This window comes from Herpailurus yagouaroundi, unplaced genomic scaffold, assembly GCF_014898765.1.
Source record: "Herpailurus yagouaroundi ecotype Mexico unplaced genomic scaffold, PumYag 198, whole genome shotgun sequence".
Lineage (NCBI taxonomy): Eukaryota > Metazoa > Chordata > Mammalia > Carnivora > Felidae > Herpailurus > Herpailurus yagouaroundi.
In genome coordinates, this window is record NW_024412429.1 from 5,775,769 (window position 1) to 5,794,159 (window position 18,391).

At 40.8% G+C, this 18,391-nt stretch overlaps 1 protein-coding gene and 1 long non-coding RNA gene across 2 annotated transcripts in view; one reads left to right on the forward strand and one right to left on the reverse strand.

Moving 5' to 3' along the window:
• Positions 1-18,391, reverse strand: part of PACRG (parkin coregulated) — a 515,648-nt gene that overhangs the window by 83,470 nt on the left and 413,787 nt on the right. The gene's annotated exons all lie outside the window — the stretch shown is intronic.
• On the forward strand, positions 868-16,396 carry LOC121013074 (uncharacterized). The gene is made up of 2 exons (XR_005782487.1): positions 868-1,203; positions 13,353-16,396. It is a non-coding gene; the product is annotated as an uncharacterized LOC121013074 (long non-coding RNA).

Genomic DNA, 18,391 nt, shown 5'->3' on the forward strand with positions numbered 1-18,391 from the left:
AAAACAAAACAAAACAAAACAAAACAAAACAAAACAAAACAAAACAACAGTAGCCCTGGATGTTATGTGGAGAATAGGCTTTCAAGCATTAAGAGTGGAAGCAAGGAGAGACTCGAACGCTCCTGCAGAAGCCTAGTCAAGGCTGTGGAGGCTTGGGAAGCTATGTCTGTCTGAGTGGAGTGTGAAGTGACTGGCTTCAGGATATGTTTTGAGGAGAGCATCACAAGGCTTACTGATGGTCTGGGGTGCCACTTGAGGACAGAGGAGAGTGAAGGATGATGTTTAGGGTTATGGCCAACCTGGTGTCATTGACCAAGATGGAAATTTGGGGGAGAGATAAAGAGTTGTGTGCCAGAAGTCATGTTTGAATTGCCTATTTAGATAGCCAAACAGGTGAAATGAGTAGACAGGTGTTTCTACAAATTAGAGAGATGGTTAGAGCTGAGCATACACATCATCAATTCAGTCATCTGTATATAAAGTGGTTTAAAACTGTGAACTAGAACAGAGTTGCACAACATAACAGGCACTATTTTGTACCAGGTAAGTGTCTATTGGGAAAGGTTGTTTTTGCATTGTAGGATGTCTATAGCTGCATCGCTGGCCTTGACACCCTACATGCCCATAGCATTTCCTAAAGCTGTGACAAAACGGTCTCCAGAGATTGCCAGGTTACCTCCATAGGGAGAGTTGTTGCAAGGTGCAGCTGGAGAAGAGAGATGGCCTGAGCTGGAGCCCCCATGGCCTGTGGAGCACAGGAGCCAGCACAGGGTAGGGGGCAACCAGTGAGCTGGCACAGAGGGGACAGAGGAGCCAGCACAGGGTAGGGGGCAACCAGTGAGCTGGCAGAGAGGGGACACTGGGAGCCTGTGTCATAGCAGCTGGACTGGTTACAGTCATTGAGAATTTGAGTAAGATGAGGAAAAAGCACTGAACACTGGGGTTGGCAAGATGGAGGGTCTCAGGGACTTAACAAGACAAATCTTAATGTGATGGAGGGGACAAAGAGCCATTGACTGGGTGATGATGAAGTGGGGCGGGTGTGGAGAGATGACACAGGAAGCATGGTCAGCCTTTTGGAGGAGTTTTGTTGAAGAGAAAAACAGAGAAATGGTGTGATGAAGAAAATGGAGAATGTGGGTAGGAAGGAATTTTTTAAACATGCACTGGAGAGTGGAATCATTACAGAAATGAAGTCCTTGGGTAGGTGGGAGAGGGTGGGTTTCAGGACTTGAGGGGCTGACTTTAGATAACTGCACCAGGGCACTGTGTCTGTATTAGGATGGGATGCTGGATATATGGGTGCAGATGTAGGTAAGTTGGTATATGTTTTGCTGGGAAGGTGTGTTAGTTCTCACGCGATGCTTCTGTTTTCTTAGGAAAATAAGAAGCTAATTTATTAAATTTTTTTTTCAACGTTTCATTTTATTTTTGGGACAGAGAGAGACAGAGCATGAACGGGGGAGGGGCAGAGAGAGAGGGAGACACAGAATCGGAAACAGGCTCCAGGCTCTGAGCCATCAGCCCAGAGCCCGACGCGGAGCTCGAACTCACGGACCGCGAGATCGTGACCTGGCTGAAGTCGGACGCTTAACCGACTACGCCACCCAGGTGCCCCAAGAAGCTAATTTATTAACAAAGAAGGAGGAATGAAATAGTTGCCGAAGAAAGGGCAAATATGCATTCCCTAGGAATAGGCAGGCAGCGTGTCGCCTGTCTGAGCTGTATGGTTCTGGGCTTTGGATCACAGGTTTGCTCTATGGTTGGGCTTCTCCCTGCACCCAGTCCTTCTTGTTGGGGCTCTGATATTCACCTAGACCTGCCCACACTCTCCGACCCACTCCTGTCTCCTCTCTTTTCAGGCTGAACTCCTGGTGTAGGTGGGTGGATTTCTTGAGTCTGAGCCACCATTTGGAGCCTTTCTGGGATTATACCTAGAGCCCTAGAGCTGCACCCCTAGATTCTGCAGGGAGGCTAAGCCCTCACTTAGCTCACCCTCCACTGCTAGCCTGAGTTTACCCCGTTGCACAGGTGCCCTCATCCCTCCTAGTCCCATTAGGACTTGGAGGAAGTTTTGAGTGAAAATTGGGAAGATTCAGGTTTGTAAAGGCATGTTAGTGGAGTACTAATGGGTCTTTTAAAGCTCCTCATGGGGAACAAAATTCTGTAGATACAGCAAATATAAATGATCATTGTTTTTATATGGATTATTCAAGGATTTAATTAGATGAGGAAAGTCGAAAGCAAGCAGATCAAATACTGTAAAGTGCCAGTGCTGGTTAGTAACAGCAGAGCCTTAAAGAATAGGTTGTGTTGTTCTTGGAAGATGGTGCCCTGAGAGTAAAAAGAATTAAAATAAGTTGGACTGCAAAGGGAGGAAAAGTATAGCAACATTGCCAGTCATGAGTTTTACATTCTTACAATATTATCACTGCACAGTGTATGCTTGTGTGTATGTATGTGACTGTACGTATGTGTACGTGTGTGCGTGTCTGTGTGTATACACAGAGGATGGTGGAGGGTGGGTGGGTTTGTTCATGGAGGGATCTTTGTTCTTTACTTTTTAGTTTTATTTGTTTTATTTTATTTTATATGGAGAGGGCACAAGTGGGGGAGAGAGGCAGAGGGGGGGAGAGAGAGAATCCTAAGCAGGCTCCGCCCTCAGTGCAGAGCCCAACGCGGAGCTCAGTCCCACGACCCTGGGATCATGACCTGAGCCGAAACCCAGAGTCAGACGCTCAACCGAATGAGCCACCCAGGTGCCCCTGTGGAGGGGTATTTGAAGCGGTAAGACTTAACTTTGATTTTCTTAAGCCATCAGGCTCTAATTTATGTTTTACATTTCTTCTTGTATTTCTCATCTAGCCCAGCTCTCCATTGAATTTCCGAGCATTTATAAATATTTCTCATAAAAATCTTGCCTTTGTTCCTCTTAGTTTTCTCCGCCCCCCCCTTTTTCTTGATGGCAGTGCTATGAATCCGATGATGCCAAATCTCTTTTGCCCCGTTCTCCATCAGGCTTTGGTACAAGTTCTTCTGCTTCAGGCTCCTTGACCATGTGAAAGTCCTCCCGCCTCCAGCTATCACCCACATTCTCTCCCCTTGGGGAAGGGATACCTCTTTGCTGCTCCCAACGTTAGTCTCCGCATTGTCTCCAGTGTCCTTTTTCTTTAATGCAAGTGGACAGGAAACTGGTTCCGTATACTTTTATAGGAGTTGGCTCTCTCGTCTCCAGTTAAATGTTGGGGGTCTCCAGGATCCTACCAGTGACCATTTTTTCTTAATTTCTTTGTGATCTCATTACTAACACAACCATGCAGGTGGTTGTCTTTCCAGCCCAGGTCTCTCATAAATATCTCTAAGACATATATTCTATTTTGCTTGTGTCCACCTTGGGGTACCATAAGCATCATAAACTCAACATACCTAAAACTAAGATCGTCATATTTCCTCATTCTTTTTCTGAATTTATTACTTGGTTAATGGCATTAGTACTTAGTCAAGGAAAGTGGATCTACTAAAATTGACTCCAGAGGAGACAGAAAACAGACTAATAGCAATGGATGATGTTACCAAAGCTACTAATATATTACATTTATTTATTTATTTATTTATTTATTTATTTATTTATTTATTTTTAGTTTTTGGGAAAGTGCAAGTGGGAGGGATGCAGAGGATCCGAAGTGGGTTTTGCACTGACAGGCTGACAGCAGTGAGCCTAACTCATTAACCACAAGATCATGACCTGAGCCGTAGTTGGATGCTCAGCTGACTGAGCTACAGAGGTGCCCCAATAAATGACCTTTAAAAATATGCCATGCCTAGATGAGTTTAGAAATGAATTAATTCAACTTTCCATGGAATTACTATTCCCCATCAACTCTATTAAAAGGAAGAAGCTTCCATTATTTTTTCTTTTAAATGATCATAGCATACCGCTGAGACCAAAACTTGACAGAATACCTTTAACTTAGATAATTATTCCATTACACAATTTTAGTAATTAGTAAAGAGATATGGTAATGTATTAGAAAAACACACCACAACCTAAGTGGCATTTATTTCCTGAATATATAGGTGGACCCATAAAAAATTTATAAAGGGGTCAAATGAATATACAGTAGTAAAAGTTAAAGGAGGCAAATTAGGTAAGTCATATAGGAGATATCAAAAGAGGCATTTTGAAAACACTGACATTCATTTCTGATGTTAAAAGCTTTTTGGATAAGGATTGATAAATACTTTTAAGTCAGCATTAGGCTTAATGGTAAAACACTAAAAATATTCCTAGTAAAATGTAAAACAAGACAAGAATGTTGACCATTGCTACAACTATTTAAAATTATTAGCGAAATTTTAGGCAATGACATTAAACAAGAGAAATAAATAAAAATATTAGAAGGAAGAGTTATGCCATATTTTGTAGATTTTGTGACTAATAACTAGAAAATATAAAGTGAATCACCTAAAAAAACTATTATAAATAAGAGAATTCAGTAAGATTGCAAATATACATACTACAGTTGCAGTATGTATAAAGAATAAAATAAATAATAATTGATGGGAAAGTACAGTAACAAGAAATGGAAGGAAGCAAGTCATTTATAATAGCAAAACAAAGATAATGAAACAGAAAATGATAAAATACCTATGAATGAATTGAAAAGGAGATGTATAAAGTTATATAAAGAAAGCTATACAACTCTATTGAAGGACTTAAAGGAAGGCTTGAATATATAATACTTGAAGTGTAACAAGTCCATTTGGAGTGTCCGATAGATTCAATGGGGCTTTTTATGGGCAGTCAGAAAATCTAGCTTTCTTATGAGAAGAAAAAAATAAGGAAACATAAACATGTGAGAATAGCCTGCCAGATTCTGGAAAGAAGGTAAATGAATAGCGACTGGCTGCAGAAAATATTAAAACTCTGCTGTCCAATTTGGTGGCCACAAGCCACATCTGGCTTTTTGAAGTATACATTAATTAAAAATAAATAAAACAAAAAAATTCTGCTTCTCAGTCAAACTAACAACATTTCAAAAACTCCGTGTGATGAATGGCTTACTATACTGAATAGAAAAGCAGAGAACGTTTCAAAGGTTCTATTGGACACTGCTCTATTAAAACATATTATTTAACTTTAACAATGAAAACAGTTTGGAACTGGAGAGGAAACGGTTAGGAAGAGACCTGAGTCCATAATCCAAATAATGTGGAAATTTGTAGATTGTGATAAAGTCTGCTTTTCAAAGGTGAAGAAAAGAGAGGCTATTTTTTAGGTGATGTTGGGACAACTGACTAACCATTTGAAAAAATATATGGCTGGATCTTTATCTCTTTATATACACCAGTATAAATTCCAGATAGAACAGAGATACAAAATGTACAGACAGAACAAACAAAACCTCTAATGTTCTAGAAGAAAAGATCAGTGCATTTATTTATATACTTGAAGTGGGGATATTTGCAATTGCATATAGTTGGCATAAAGCTAATTTACAAACATCTCCTAAAAATCAATAAGAAAAAGACAACCAAAACAATAGAAAAAAGAATGTAAATAGGGACTCTGTATGAAAATTAATATGTATGTCTAGTAATCATATGAAAAGATACTCAATCTCGGTCACTGAGGAAGGAACACCCTAAATAATTTAGTGTACATTCCCTGCAAACAAGGACATTCTCCTACATAGCCACAACACAAACACTGCAACCAGAAAACTAATATTGATATGTTAATACCACCTAATGTGCAACTCCATCCAAATTTTGCCAATTGTCCCACTGACATTCTTTACAGCAAAAGGCTCCGATCCAGAATCATGTGTCCTATTTAGTTGTGACGCCTCTTCATTCTCTATCTGGAACAGTTTTTCCCCCTTGACTTTCATGCCCTTTATATTTTTAAAGATTACAGGCCAGTTACTCTGTAGAATGTTCCTCAGGGTGAGTTTGTCTGATATTTCCTAATGATTAAATTCAGATTTTATATTTTGGCAAGGATGTCACATTGCATTCTATCAGGTGGCATATGATTTCGATCTGTCCCCTTATTGGTCATGTAAACTTTGATGTTTTGATTTAGGTTATGCCTGCCAGGCATCTCCGTGATAAAATTGCCCTTCTTCCCTTGTAATCAACAAGCATTTTGTAAACAGATGCTATGAGACTATGTATATCAAGTTCCCTGTCAAACTTTTATTTATCTATTTATGTATATTCATGGATTCATCCAATTCCTAATCTCTTCAATGGCTTATACTCCATTTTACTACCATTATTTATTTTGATGCTCAAATTGTTCCTGGGTTGGACATTGGGGCCCTTTTAAATTGCCATCTGTGTCTGTTGCACATGTCCCATTTTTCTTTAAGCCCTTCCTTATCTTCCTTCTTCCTTCCTTCTTCCCTCTCTCCCTCCCTCCTTCCTTCCCTCTATAGCTATTTCAGGCTCATCTTGTACTTTCCCTGCCTTAGTCTTGGAATCCACCATTTCTCCAAGCAGGATTCGTTCCTTTTTGGAGAGAATGGTATTTAGAAACCAGAATCTAGGCACTAGTTGTGCTCATTGCTTTTGGGGTGCCACTATTCCCAGCCTCTCAGTGGACAGAACTATACCTACACACAGATAACTACACTACAACCAGACTTATTTCTACACACACACACACACACACACACACACACACAAGTCCACACCAATGTTTCTAATTCTAATCCTACACCACAGGATATGTTCTAATTTTCTATCTTTCCAGATATGTACCTCCCTTGGCTCCTGTTATCCTTTTTATATTTAGTTATGTGATCTACCTCTGCATGTAACCAATCTCCCACTGTCATCATTGCCCTGCACCCCTCTCCCGTCTTGGTGCATATGAATATCTCTTCACTATTCAGACTCTGACACCCCTTGACCGTGGCAGGTGAACACTGATTGTGCTGGGCACCACCTAGTGGTTTGGACAAATTATTGGAAGAGGAAGAACTTCCTATCCCACACCCCCTGTTTGTTTATGTCTCTAGTTCCCAACCAAGCTTGAGAGGACTGCAAAACCAAGAGGCTCAAACATTTCAACTGCTTACACACAGCAATTCATTCTGAGGGAAAGAAACCTGGAAACCATCTTTTATTGATGTTTTGATGAGTCATTTTATTATGTGCCATTGATGTAAATACTGAAAGTCACAGTATTCGTTCTTGTCCAAAGAGTTTTTTTTTAAGATGTAAATACTGAAAGTCGCAGTATTCGTTCTTGTCCAAAGAGTTTTTTTTAAAGTTCCATTATATAGACCTGTGCCTAGATTTAAGTTATAAAAATACTCAATCAGGGGCGCCTGGGTGGCGCAGTCGGTTAAGCGTCCGACTTCAGCCAGGTCACGATCTCGCGGTCCGTGAGTTCGAGCCCCGCGTCGGGCTCTGGGCTGATGGCTCAGAGCCTGGAGCCTGCTTCCCATTCTGTGTCTCCCTCTCTCTCTGCCCCTCCCCCGTTCATGCTCTGTCTCTCTGTGTCCCAAAAATAAATAAACATTGGAAAAAAAATACTCAATCAAACATGGTAAAGTTCTAAATTCTCATGAAAAAACTTGTGAATGTCAGCTTTACATTTTTGATGGCTAGGATAACAAAGAACATTTTGTTCACTATGATACATTTTAAAACAATTATTTAGATTGACTTCAAGTGTCTGCTCCTTTAATCTATCAAACAGCAACTCTATTGCATGGAAAACATTACTGGAAGCCAGCATTAATATTTTCACTAAGCTAAGGAAGGGGAGTACACAGGATTATGAAATGTCCCTGGTGCTATGTGAGGTAGTTGCATAATTTGTACATAAACATTAAAGAATCACCACATTGCCTGGGGAAGAATTTTTACTCTGTCAAAAAAAGGTCAACTTTAAGTGTTGCTGTCATAATGACAGTGTTAAGAGCCAAAGGGATTTTTTTTTTTAAAGAGAGAAAGTTTCTGTGATTAGAACCTATCATACAAGCCTAAGGAAAAAAAAAATTAGTATCATCAAACAAGGCTCTAGTGAAGTAACAAAGAGTTCAATTAAGTTAGTATTCCTTGAAGGAAGGCATTTTTACAGTTTCAAAACTTTAGTTTCATTTACATCCTGATTAGTTAGATAGGGTATGGGACTGCCCAGGATGAGGAGAGTTGACCAGGTCAACATTTGGACTCCTGAAACAAAATGCCTTCTCTTCCCCCTAAACATGGCTATTCAATGACTTAAATAGTTTGCAATGTCTTATTTAGTATGTCCTGTATTTGGCATTATTCTAAGAGGGGAATTCTTTAAAAACTCAGTGTTGTATCACTCAGTACAAACTGGGTACACTATGAACTAATACTGTTTCATTTCAGCATAAACAAGGGGAACAGGTACATGAATTTAATTGAGAGTCTACTCCTAGCTTGAATCCAGACATTTAATGGCTGCTTTAATGTGCCTTAATTCAGTCTCCTCAACATATCTCTGCAGTAGACGTCATCCATGTGTTGTAGAAGAGAGAACTAAGGCTCAGAGTTTATTGTTGACAGCAGCAAAAGTGGCTGCACCTGGTAGGGCCCTGACCTTCTGAGCCCATGTCTAGCTTACTCTCCACTCTGGTGGTCTCTGCTTTATTCTTTTTTTTTAAGTTTATTTATTTATTTTGAGGAAGGGGGGGAGAGAAAGAGAGAGGAGAGAGACAGGGACAAGGAGAGGATAGAGAGAATCCCAAGCAGGCTCTGCACTGTCAGCACAGAGCCCAATGCGGGGCTTGAACCCATGAACCACGAGATCATGACCTGATCCAAAGTCAAGAGTTGGATGTTTAACTGACTGAGCCACCTAGACACCCTGTGTCTGCTTTATTCCTGATGGGGATATTTTAAAATTATATCTATCTATCTATCTATCTATCTATCTATCTCATATTTTGTCCTCACATTCAACAGTAATTGTAGACTAAGTACTTGGCACTGTATTACATTTTATTTTTATTTTTTTATTTTTTTTAACGTTTATTTATTTTTGAGACAGAGAGAGACAGAGCATGAACGGGGAGGGTCAGAGAGAGAGGGAGACACAGAATGGGAAGCAGGCTCTAGGCTCTGAGCCATCAGCCCAGAGCCCGATGCGGGGCTCGAACTCTCAGACCGTGAGATGGTGACCTGAGCCGAAGTCGGACGCTTAACCGACGGAGCCACCCAGGCGCCCCAGCAATGTATTACATTTTAGAAGGATACTGTGCATGGTGGAAAGGATGGAAACTTGGTATAAAAATATCTAAACTTCTTTAATAGTTCTAGGAATACTTGAAAAGGAATGTATATGGATTACAGACAAAGTCCATTGAAGAGGAGTAAATTAAGATATTATGCTGGCCTTCTTTTTATATTCTCAGTATACTTGCCTGTTTACTCTTCTGACTGATATGTTACCTTTAATAGTATTTAAAAAATATATATGGAATAATAAGCTATGACTTTCATGGGCATCACACATTTCACAGCAATAATGATCCTTATGAAGATGTTGGCCAGCAGATAGATTAAAGCATTCGGTTGAGAACTGAGGTCCCTCTACAGGCACAGTCTGATGATCTTAACAGACTTTTAGGTGGCTTGGCTCAAGGACTGCATACATTGTGGAATAGAATGTTGATTTAATAGATTGTCTCAGCCTTGTTTTACTGCTGAGTCACAATGGCTTTTTCAAGAAAAATTAAAAATGTGAAACTATACATTTGTGTGTTACAGACATATGGAATAACCTCGAACAATTTTCAGTCATGAATTTACAATGTCATCTTTCCTTTGTGTCATATGCTTCCTATCAAATTATGGTTTGAATGTGTGGGGGCCTTGTTCAAGTATTAACTAGGGTGATGTATGTTTATTTCATGCATTATGTAAAAAAATCAATATGAAGGAAATTACAAATCTCAGTAGAGTCATAATATTACTCTAAAATAAACATCATGTAGTAGTTGTCTCATTTTGTGCTATCCTCATCTGTGAAATTAGGTAATCCCTGTACCAGAACCTGTCAATACTAACAAGTATTTGTTGTTTGTACCATTCCATCTCTACTCTATACCCAACAATTCACTGTAGTGTGTGTGTGTGTGTGTGTGTGTGTGTGTGTGTGTGTGTGTGTGTTTACTATAGATTTAGGAAATGATCAATGACAAATAAAATGCTAGACCAACTCACAACTACTATCAACCTTACCCACCAAAATCTATCTTCTGGTTCCTTCTGAAAGTTCCACCTTCACAGTGAGGTGGGTTGTCACATTCATACTGTTTAGATCTCCTTCAGCTACTCTTTATTAAGGCTACTGACAAATTTGGATGATAAGATGCTCTATTTCAGGGCCACTCATCACACTTGCTGATAAACGCTAACAATAGTTCACTGTGTACTTCCTTCACTAAATTCACCCAACTCCTTGTCAACAGGGAAACGTGTCAGAAAAATGTACCTACTATTGCTCACAACCTTATTTAGTAAATGCACTTGAGCCCCAGGCTATAGATTACTTTGACTTGTGCTTCTATTTGTAGCTACTCACAGACATAGCTTGTCTATCCACCCCTGTTAGATCTTTTAAAGAAAGCCTAACACAAAAGAGGAAAATTGGAATAAATTAGGAGAAAAATATCCTCTCATGTTCACTAACGCATTTTTCTACTTAATAATCTCACGTTAGACATTAGATAAATGTTTTCGTTAGAAAGTGCTTTTATTTCTTTTTCTCTTACAAGCGTTGTAATATCAATTCTAAGAGATGTTAATTCACATCCACAAGGTGGATATTTACATTAAGGAAATACATGTCCAGAACTGTTCCTTTCTCAAAATTAGTTCATATTTTATTTCACAGAAAGAAAAAAATATATATACATTTGGATTGTAAGTAATATTTTAGCATTCTTTTTGGGAGCCACTGCACTAAAATCCTAGAGAGCTATGCCAAAAAGATGAAGTCCTAAGGTAGGATCGGCCAGAGCAGTTCAAAAACCAAGAGCATGTCAAAAACCAGCTAAACAAAATGCATATTTATTTGTTATTTCATTTCTGTACTTTTTATTGACAACTGATTAATATATAGAAAATTCTAATTTTAACATAACAATCTAACAATTTTTTTTTTTAAAACAACACTTAGCTTCCATTTTGATTTCTTCTACTTTCTTTTTCCTGATTTGTATACTGTTAAAAACCACCATTATCACCATTATCTTTAGCCTTGATGGAATGGAGTCTATTATGTCTTAGGAACAGGAAAAAAAAAAAGATAAAAAAAAAGAAACAGCTCAGAAATAGCCTATGAATAGAAGTTATCTCAAGTCTTTATGGAGTATTTGCTTTATTTAGCAAATAAAGCAAAAATCAACTTTGGACCAAAGTGTGCAATGTCAGCTAGCTTCCTAACAGGGCAATGCCAGTTTAGCTACAGTGGAATTCAAATTGGCTATTAAGTTATGCTCGCATAGACAGTGGCAATATGTTGGACAACTGTGAAGAGAAAACGAAGCACCACTGATGGTCCGTGGCCCCAAAGAGACCATTTCCATATGCTCTCCATCGCCTGACAGCTTTGCAGTCCTATCTCAACTCCTTCTCAGCGACATCCATATGGTAGATACAGATTGAGAGCTTGCCTTTTCTAAGACAGTCAGGTCTCACTTGGTATTCTATTGCACTGAATACTGGTGAACAGTGATTCATAATTTTATTGCAAAAATAAGATTATGAGTACTAGGTCCTTCCACTGTCTTCAAAGAGACAGTTATGGATCCTGGCTATCTTATCTTTTCATGTTATAGAAGGAAATTAGTTGCATGCACTGTAATCTGATCTGAATCAGGTTACCATCTATGCATTATGTAGCGAGGAGCCAGAAAATAAGAAAAACAAACATAACGGGGCTTGCACATCATTGTTTCAAGGTGCTGGTCTCACACATACACAGAGGGAGTTGAATTTAGTGGAAGTGGCAGGTATATAATGGAGCACATGTGAACAAAGGATTCTTCTGAGACTGACAAGTAATTTTGGAATTTCTTGAAGTTTATTTATGTTTAAAATTTTAAGCCTTACACATTCATGGCTTTGTTCACTGAACATTTGTTGTTTTCAGACTCGTGAAACACTGGGCATCACCTGTTCCATCTGGCAAAGACTTAATAAGTAGGCAGCGGTCATTATTTTTATTTCAGCAGAGAGACTAGCCACAACCTGAATTATAAAAAAAAAAGGACAAAGGCAGAGAATAATTTCTTAGAAGGAGGGCTTGATCTCTTAGTAGGAGATACACGCCACTTGGGCAGTAGATCACAAAGGAGTGTGTGTTTTTATGCTACTAAAATTTTTTTCATTTAAAGAAATTTCTCATTTTCTACAAAGCTTTTTAAAAGATAGCAGGAACGTTGACAAAGATTTACAATTTATGAAAGAAAAAATGTAAAATCCTAGAGAAATCGTTCAACACAAACCAAACTGTGATGATAGTAAACTCAAACGCATAATAACATTTTTTTTTTAAAAGCAGTATGGCATTTCACAAATTGAAAATAACAAAAACAGATATTGGCACCTTCTCCCAATGTAACTTCCTAAACTAAGAATTTTATTTTGCATTTCTTTCTTCCGACAGGAATTTGAGATTACGTGTGACTTAGTTTCCTTTTGGGAAACCTAAGAGGCAAGCAGAAATCTCACTCTCGCCCTTAGTTTACCTCCACCTAACAACTCCCCAGGGGCCAAAACATACTGTTCTCTTAAACATTCCTCCAACCCTCCTCCCCCACCTCCCCAATTGGCATGCCTTTATATAATCTTTTGCTTTCCTCCATTCTTAGCTCCTGATAACCTGCTGTGACTTTCGGCTCTAGGATCTTCCTATTACCTGGTTGGGTATCTCCCAGTTTCTAGGTCTTTTGTGCATTACAACCCCAGGTTCCCAGTGGAACAGAGGCGTTGGGGAATTTATAATGAAAGAATCTGGGACCTCAACGGTCTCTCTCCCCTATCCATGCCAATGTACAAATATTTCTAGAGGAGAAATAGTTTGAGGCCGACTTATGTTAACAGTCCTATCTCCAAACCTTTCTCCAAAAACATGCAAACACAGACCTGGTCTGTGCTCCAGGGCCTATGAGCGTAACCACAAGGAAGAGACTGCCCTTTGGCGATGAGAAACTCCCACACCGACCACAGAATTCAAACCGGGCCTCACTCCGTAATTTTAGTTCCTTTAAACCTCATGACGATTTTCTCAGAAATCACTGTTTGCCACGAAAAGGTGCGCTCGGTTCGATTTGCGTGCATCTATTTTCTCTTTACAGGGGACTAATTAGCGCACGATCACATCCCACTCAGGTACCAACGCCTGCAACAACTGCATCCCCCCCCACGATCCCCGCAGCTTTGCCTAGATGTGCCCCGCATCGCAGGTGCATTACCCAGGAAGAGCTCGTCGGGGCAGCACCTAACTGACAGGTAACTTCGCTGTTTTAGTTTCGAAGTCATTAGTCTTACGAAGCTGCGAGAGCACAACGGCGCTGACGCACGGCCCACGGCCTTTCCTGAGGAGCTGGCGACACCGCGGATGTGAACGAGCCCAGAGTTTGCTACTCTTGTCCCCTGGACTCAGAAGGAGCGGGATTCTCTCTTCCTCCAGGGCACTCCGGGCCAGATGCACACCGGGGCGGGTGTTACTGGAGCTAACGAACTACAGGAGGAAAAGCAGCAACCACAAACTCTGGGCAAACCAAGCTTCTTATCAGAAGACATCTTCAGAAATGATGGGTTTGATCCACAGCGAGGGCGCTTCCTTCACCTCGGAATGCTTAAGTAAAGCAGTCTGAGCCCAGTGACAACTGTGACAGGCGGGGAAGGATCTCCCTGCTTTGTGGCTCTCAGCTGTGTCAAGCAGGAGCCTCGGGCCCCAGGGCGTATGTGTGGATCCCCAGGGGCGCCTCAACACTCTGTGGCTCCCCAGACTCTCACTTTTGGAGATGCCCTCCATGCCCATCAAACAGACTGGAGGTGGAGAGGTGCCCCGGCAATGAACTCTCACAGCCTGGCGTGGGAGCCTGGCCTCCTACCCACTCCTTAGGAATGCTTTATTTATCACCCGATGCAGAAGTACTTACTGAGGCCCAGATAATCTGGCTTTTTTCCCCCCTCAATTATTCATGAGATTTAGGCAAAATTGCATATTTTTAAATTTCATCTTTTTGGTATAAATTACTGAAATCGCAGGCAAAGAATCCATCCAGGATCTGTTTGCTAGAAGCCTCTCTAGGTTAGCTCCGCATCATTACAACTACTTCTCTTTGAACTTTGAGAATGGAGGATCCTGAAAATTTGACAGTTGGTGGCAATTTATGTAACTTGTTCTATTACTGTTGGCAGAATGTGGGAAAACATTGGAATGAAAATCTGAATCTATAATACACACACACACACACACACACACACACACACACACACACACGTTTATATAATGTCTCAACAGCAGCAAAAGACAGACGGGACCATGCTGGGACCAGAGAGGGATCCGAGGTCATTTGTTGAATGGGGCTTACCACTCAGGCACACTTCGTTTTTATTCCTTAGTTATTAATTAGTGTCTACCTACCAGTGACTACATGAAACCCTGGCCTGCCTCCCTCCTTCCTCTGTGCCCTCTCACCTGCTACCCTGGTGTCACTGGGGACAGCTCTGGTCACCAGCTCCCTAGCACACACATGTCTCCTGAGCCACAGGAACTACAGACCCAGAAATGTTAATTCCACCCACCTCCCCTTGGCCCGCTGAAATCTCTGTGTGTGCGCTCACCATTCCCTCTGCCGGACACCCCTCTACCTTTGCTGGCTACTCCAACTTTTGCCCTTCAAAGTCCGGCGCCAACCCCACCTTGGGAAAGGCTCTGCCATGACTGCCCTACCTAACTCCTCTGCCTCTGACTTCATAGCTTGGCCTCTAGGCGTGTGGCCATGTCCGTCTCACTAAGCCAATGCTCCTTAGTTATCAAGGGGGTAGAAATAGCAACTAACCTTTGTAATGAGCTTTGGACATATAAAGCCTTTGCATACGTTTGACCCTTCAGAGACCCCTCAAGGTGGGTTAACATCCCATTTTCCACACATGTAAACAGAACAGTTCAAGTAGCTGGTCCCAAGTGACACAAGTGATGTGGTGATACTGAGGCTAGGTGAGTCAGATCTACAGGCTCAGGCACTTATAGGGCATGGTATCCCTCCCCACCCCCCTCTTGAGTGTGGGGTCTTGGCTCGTTCCTCTCTTTCTCCCCCAAGCACCTGTGGCTGTTGGTAAATATTTGTTGAATTGAACTGGGGCAGGAGGTAGATAAGAAAGGGGTCTATGAGCTGGGTGATCGAATCCCACGTCATGCCTGGAGGTCACAAGGAAACTAACTCTCTTTACACAGCTAGATCTCCTACAAGCCTCCCGACAAGGGGCTGTTCTCTCTTGTGCCAGAAGCACTTGCATTCCTCTGTGGCTCTGTTTCTAAAGAAACCGGGACGTGGATGTATGCCAGCAGATAGCAGGACTGAGAAACACCCCAGTGTGAAACTACTGATATTTGAGATGTCCTGATCCTTTGAAAAATTACATGTACTAATAAGAATTAATAAAACGTATGCACTCCAGTGAAGTATAAAGACAGGTTTATGATGAACTGTTTCTGTAAATTAAAAGTTTTCAAGAATACTGTTAAAGTATTCATTTTTTTCCCATAATGCTGCTTTAAAAATGTTTTCCCACATGGTTCTGTCACTTTAACTTTCCTTATCATTCTTTTACGAACTGTAAGGTAAGAAATAATAAGTGTAGTTTATGGAAAACTCTTGTTCTCCAGAGTGTATGAAAGCCTTGTCATAGGAGGATTAGAAATGTTAAGACAGTACTCAGAGGACAGAGACTGCTGACAGGCGGGGCGCCCATATTCTGCTGATCCAGCCCAGACCCTGGCTTCTGGGAGCTGGAAATGGCCCAGTGCCCGGGTGTGAGGCCGCTCAGGAATGCAGGTGAAACGGTGTGTACTCCAGTGTCCCAGCACAAGGACACATCACAGGTCGACCAGCCATCCCAGATTTAGCACTGAAAACCCTGCATCCTGGCATACTTCTCAGTCTGGAGCAGACCAGGAAAGTTGGCCACCCCATCAAGGTGCTATCCAGAACAAGGATCATAAAAGAATGTTGAAGCTACTGAGGACTTTTAGTGCTCATTGGTTTACCAATCACTATTATCAGGCCTTCCTCTCATTTTGAGCAACAAAAGGTTAACATTTGACCTCACTTAGGAAAAAGAGTCTCGCTGCAGTTCTATCAATACATCTGGAATGTCGCTCATGCAATCCAATCCTTTTTCCTCTCCTACTCATGGCTATGTGCTGCTCGGAAAGTATGCATGAACTCAGAAGTATGTGACACGTGCCCACGTTCATAACCTTGGCGCTTAAAATCCAAGGTTAATGCTATTTGCCTTAGAGTGAGGTCATGCAAATGTTACAGATCATGGAACCAAAAGTCATGTAGACATTGGGACAGTTTGTGTGTGTGTGTGTGTGTGTGTGTGTGTGTGGGTTGGGGAAGAAGGGTCTCATCCTGAGGTGATGCCTGTGTCCTAGTTTCTGACTGCTCCAAGAGAAAAACTCCCTCTTCAGGTGATGCCAAATGTTCTGGGGAACTAGCAGGCCTAGGACTTCCCTTTTTCATGGTAGAAGAAAATAAGTCGTTTTACTTTTTTCTTATCTTGTAAAATAAAAATTATATGTAGACTCAGATCTGGTATCAGTAGAAGAGTTCTCTGGTTCTCAGTCTTTATCAAAGTAGTTTCTTCCCTTTCTGCCCTTCCAAGTATAACACTTCTGGTATTATTTTAAAATAAAAAAATAGACATTGTCATTTTCTGTTCCTTAATGGCCAAATGTTTTATACCCTTAGGCAAGTTTCATAGAAAAATACATATACTCTATGCCACTTAATAATGTCTAAAATGTCTGAAACATTACCTATACAGTAACCTATATTACCTATAATATATATATATCCCTAAGTGTATATATATGTGTGTATGGGTATATATATCTGTGTGCATGAATGTGTGTATGTACAACTATGTTGTGTGTATGCATACATGCACCTGTGCTTATGTAACAAGCTTAAGAACCACAGAGCACAGGGGTGCCTGGGTGGCTCAGTCTGTTGAGAGTATGACTTTGGCTCAGGTCATGATCTCACCCATGTTGGGCTCCGTGCTGACAGCTCAGAGCACGGAGCCTGCTTCGGATTCTGCATCTCCCTCTCTCTCTGGCCCTCCCCAGCTTGAGCTCTGTCTCTCTCTCAAAAATAAATAAACTTTAAAAAAAAGTAAAAATGATGATAAAAAAGAACCACACGGCACAGTGGTTACCTCTGGGGAGGAGGAGGAAGTAAGCTCTGGAAGGAGTTCCAGGAAGACAGCTTACCCTCATGCATCCTCTTCAATGACATTTAATCTGGCCACATTATCTCCCTCCGTGTTCACACCCCTCCTCCAAGAAGGTACTGGGTGCTCAAGAGGCACCAAGCTTGTCAGGTAAGGGTGACACCTTTGGGCTACACTGTTTGGGTTTGAATTCTGGATGTGCCATTTCTGCCTGTGTGACCATGACCTAGATCCTTAATTGCTCAGAGCCTCAGTTACCTAAAACTAAAAATTTGAAAATCATTTTAATGAATAAATGATTCCACTCGTTGGTTAAGACGTGCTACACTGAAGGGCCGGATTAAAATGGCTACTTCAATAAAGAAAATGTATTACTGGATAAAGATTTTTACATTAATTCCAATTTCCCTGAAGACATTGGCACACATTATCAAGAGCTGGGAGACTCACACAGATAAATACATATCTAGAAACCTCTTCTTCTTTAATATTAAAAAGACAAGTACCCTTGCACCGTGCCTTATATGCTTCGAAATGCTTTATATGACATCACAACTTTGCAACTTTTTGCTTTGTTCATGTGACGTGGCCTGGAGAGCTATTCTTTTTAATTTCCGTTTGGATGTGGCTAATTCTATATTCCTTTGAAAGATAACATAGCCCTTGCTCTGAATCATTCCCTTGTCAATTCCCTTAAAATGGAAGGTAATGAGAGAAAATTTAAAATAAGAATAGAAAATAATCACCAGTTTCATAAGGACGATGGGTGAATGGGACTTTATTTTGATGATATACCTTTAGACAAAAGCATTTGCAGATATTAATTTTTTTTCCTTTAGAGCTAAAGGTGATTTATAACAGATTTGTACTCTGGAAACAGTTGAAAGCACCGAAAATGTCTGCAGAGATGAGAACTGAGTAA